The sequence below is a fragment of the Microtus ochrogaster genome, chromosome 1 (genome assembly GCF_000317375.1).
Source record: "Microtus ochrogaster isolate Prairie Vole_2 chromosome 1, MicOch1.0, whole genome shotgun sequence".
Classification (NCBI taxonomy): Eukaryota; Metazoa; Chordata; class Mammalia; order Rodentia; family Cricetidae; genus Microtus; species Microtus ochrogaster.
This window is the reverse complement of record NC_022009.1, coordinates 41,424,853-41,429,638: the sequence shown is the minus strand read 5'-3', so window position 1 is coordinate 41,429,638 and position 4,786 is coordinate 41,424,853.

Genomic DNA, 4,786 nt, shown 5'->3' with positions numbered 1-4,786 from the left:
TAAAACATAGAACCATGCTGACCACTTGGTCCCTGTAGACACCTGCCATGAGCAAGCTCACAAGTGGGTTCATAGCCAAAAGAATTCTCACATTGGCCCAGAGGGAACGTGTGTGCAATATCAATGTAGCAGCATTATATTCTATAGACACCGCAGCTCACTGCTCTCCAAGCCCCACCTGTATTTTATAATTTACTTAAAAAGGAAGATACTTCCAATTAAGGGCCAAAAGCTTCACATCACGTTGAGTTTTTATCTTCATTAAAGGACTCTCTCATCCTGGGTTTAATCTTTAGATCTACTCTTGAGAAGATATAAAGGCAGACACTAGTACTAGACTCTACTCTGTCACCGCCACCTCAGAGCTTTCTAAGCTACCTTCTGACTCAGAGTTGTGTCCTGGACACTTAGAGTCACAGAGAAGCAGAGTCTGGTGTCCCTTTTTAATGCATGATTTATTGTTCACACATCACACTCCAGGGAGAGGGAAACACAGCAAACGAGTTTAACAACTTAATCCAGCTCTACGTGCTGCCACTGATATCTGGAGGCAGGACCTCACTCATGGACTGTGGGTAGGGCTGGCACAAGCAGGTCTGACTGCCCAATGCACAGGAAGCCACCATGTCCACCTCCAATGATGGGTGTAGGGGGGAGAAAGGATGCTGTCTCTGCAGCAGCTGCTCCTTGGGAGGGATAGCCCTTGGGAGGGACGATGACAGCTACCTGGGCTTGGCCTCAGTTGTACTTAGCCAGGTCAGAGACAGGAGATCCTGACTAAGGATACAGTTACTGGGAGGGTCCCTTGTTGATAGCATAGGGGCTTTATGTGTTGAGGGATGTTGGAGACCAGTGTCTGCTAAGCCTCCTGGAGCCTGGGATTGTATGAACCTTCAGAGCCCTTCAAAGGTTTATCTCAGCCTCAAAGACTTTTTGGTCCCTGCTCCTCATGGATGCAGGCAGCTGACTCCCAGGGCTTTCCTGGTTACAGCCAGGTGCTCACTTCTGATGTCAGCACAATCTAATGTAAGGACATTGAGCAGAAATGCCTCCATCTTTGCTTTTTTTTTCAATTTTGTGTTCTAAGTGCTCACCTACAAGTTATCAATGCCAGCTTGTTCCACACAGCAGCAGTATGATAAGCATGAATCATGAAGAGTGTGGTAGAAAAACCTTGTAATCCCAGCTCCATAAATGGACAGAACCACACATGCATGTGCACGCATGCGCGCGCGCACACACACACACTCGAATCATTGGGCATCTCCTAGCATGCACCACCACCATCCCCAATACTCTCCTAAGCTACAGTCGCCATTTGTGCAGCTCTAGCCCTGGAGAGATGAGGCAACGTTTTTGAGGGGTCAGAGAAGTAGCGTATCACAGCCCACACAGCAAGCATAAGAGGTTGAGCAGATTCAGGTGTTACACCGTGGGCTCTCCAAGGCATGGTGGAACTGGTGGGCATCTAGACACAAGGAAGAAGTTGACACAGAAACATGTCACAGAGCACCAGGAGATGCTAACCACACATTGGCAAACTAAAGCAATGTGGCCCAGGAAACAGAAGCTTCCTGTGGGGAGGGAAGGTAAAGAGAGAAGTAACAAATTAAGCCAGCACTTAACCAAGATAACCACACTGGACGGTTTTTTTGAGAAAAAATGAGAGGTCATTTTTTCACCTACTGCAATCCTCCTGACTCCTTCCCAACATTGGGGAAACTGAGGCTCTGAAAGAGTGAGATGGAAAGCAAGCACATATCCACAAAGTAATTCATTAAAAATTATTAATTTAATAAGTAACTAAAAATAAAAATTTGAAGCCTCATCAGGAGCTGGGGAGAGGAGCTCAGTGGGTGAGGAAACTGGCTCCTCAAACATAAGATCCTGAGTTCAAGTCCCAGGCACTCCATGAAAGCTGGGCAAGGCTGTGTGTGTCTGCAACTCCAGCCCTGAGGGACAGAAACATCAGGGTCTCTGGTAGGTCAGCCTAAGGGAAGTGGCGACAGAAGGTCAAGGGAATAGGGCAGAGACAAGGAAGACAACTGGCGCACATGTGCACAAACACACACACATGCACACACAAACACATAATAAACAAATGAGCAAAATCAACAAACAAAAGCAAACAAACAAAAGGAAAGTCTGATCCTCAGTTACTCAGTACAGCCAACTCTGGAGAGAATGGCAAAGCATTCTCTATTAAAAATACTCCCAGAATCGATTTCAACAGAGAAGCATAATTTGCAAACTAGACAGGTGACAGGGACCAAGAGCCCGTTTCTAAGCCAGCTAGTCACAGGCTTCTCCTTCCATGCTCTGTGTACCTGTCTTCATGCATAAGGGAATCCGGCGCCCCGCCACCCCCACCTGCCCAGAGGCGTCACCCAAGGAGGAAACTAGTTCTCAGAATTACATGCTGTGAACTATTGAGAGGAAAACCACAGTCACCCAGGGCATCCGAGAGGAGCCCTGGCATTTCTGGGCTGGGAATGGCAGATTGAGCTGCCTTGGTGAGGTCCTGGGCCCTTGCTCCCAAGGGCACCTGGGACAGCAGGAGCTGGCGAACAGTGTGACACTGTCACTCACCAGGAAAAGTCACTTCCCAAATACCACATGCTGCAGGGAAATGGAAAAAAGGTCAGAGTGGTGTAGGTGTGCGTGGTGTCGGCCACCTCGTACATAAGAATTGCCTAATTACTGAGAAGACACTGAAAAGCGCAGAATATTCCTCTAAGTGGCTCACCCTCAAGGCTGGCGACAGCAAAGCAATCTCAGAGCAGGCTAAACTCATCAGAGCCCAGGTTGACCCCAGCTCTGCCCATGCTTACATATAAAGCAGTCTTAAAAATCAGCAGGAACATGCCCTAAGTATCTAAATCTTTGTGTTCATTTCATACTTAACTGATTTGACTAATCATGGGTTTTCCCCTTGCCCTTAAATTTTCATGATGGAGGCTCAAGAAGTATAAATTCTACCCATTCGGTTCAGAGGCATGTTTCACATAATATTTGGATAAATTACATTTTGTTGACTTCACACTATTTAGCCAAATTTTGAAACATGATGGAATAGTACTGTGTCCTCCATCCATAGTTAAAAGATTAAACCCATTTTGAAGCAATATAATTCTTTTCAAAATTGCTTCGGAATTCCTTTATCCAGTTCTATTGTGTTCTAGGCATTGGGCATCAAGGATGAAGCTGGAAAACAAAGCTTTCAAGTGTTTCTATGGACTTGCTGAAAATGCAAATACCAAAAGGAGCTACTTGCATAAGGAGACACCAGATTGGTGGGATCAGATAAGGCTTCCCAGAGGAAACAATGTTGGACTCTAAAGAGAATAACAGAAACTGGGTGGGAATCACAGAAAGGCTTTGGGGTCATGGAGAGGCCCCTGCAACAACAGGGACGCAACTCTAGGGAAGGGCAGCCTGGGAGCGGCAAACCCTATGCTTCTCACTGGGTGTTTGTGCATCAGAGGGAGGAGCTCCTTCCACCATCCTTTTCCAGAACCTTCAGGGTCCAACTGTGAATGAGGTCACTGAGTGTCCTCAACTGCTCTAGAAAACAGGCAACTGTGTGTTTGTGTGGAGGGGGGGATGCAGCCAAGGCGAAAAGTTTCTAAACTTAAAATTCCTGGGGGAGTGGGGAGGATCTTGGATAAAGAGGAAGATTCCCTGTAGAGGTCAGAGGTCACCACAAGAGAAGACTGTGCTGGTATCCAGTTCAAGCAGCATCTTCATTGTGTCACAGTAGAGCTGTATCTCTGGGGCCCCAAACATGGGGAGCTCGGGCTCAAGCACAAACCTTGCAGTCCAGTATAGGATGTGGATGAATAACTCTAAACAGCTGAATCTCACTCATATGGAGCCTCATGGCTTCAATAGAAACATGTCCCTCAAAAGTCAGGTCATATTTATTTGTGATTTAAAAATAAAAAAAAAAACTATCTGTTGTTTATCTGAAATGCAGAGCTCACTTTGCTTCTAATGTTCATGCCCTTCATGATTTTGAGGAGAACTCAGACACTGGGCCTTTGGGGAGATGATTAAGTCCCAAAGGCTCCACTCTTGGGGCGGGACGAAATGTCCTTATCAAACTGGTCTCAGAGCCCTGTCAGCACTTTGCTTTTGTGCCACATGAGGACACCATTATCTCTTCTGTCACTTAAAGAAGCAGTGGACATGGTTATGCAACACAGACTCTCCCAGCTTCCTGACCTCGTAATGCCAGCTTCTAGAACTGTGAGAAATGAATTACTGTTATTTATAAATTACAAAGTCTGCGGTGTTTTGTTACAGAAACAGAAAGGGACTAAGGCAACATCCAGTATTTTATTCAACAACACTGATCAAAGTGTAAGAGAACTTTGTGAAGGTGACAGCATTGGCCAGTCTTCCTTCACATCTGGGAGATGTACATCCTTCTAAACCAGCTCACTGTGTCAAACCCAGTCCTTTCCATGTAGTAGTTAATGGAGGCTCAGACACTATTAGTTCATTAACTGTGTGGCATTGGGCAAGGCACTTAAGAGTACTGGGAAATCACAGCACTCTTGTTCGGGGTGTTAAGATTGAACGAGATCTTGCTATACTTGAAATGCTACACAGAAGATAGAGGTGGCCATTTCAAAAACTGAAGAATTATTTGCATCCAGATTCTATACCCAGCTAAGCTTCTATATGCAAAGACAGATAAAAATATTTTCAAACAATATATAAATATCTTGCTATGAACCTTTTAAAAGAAACTTTTGAGTACATGCTAGTGAAAAGCAGAAGG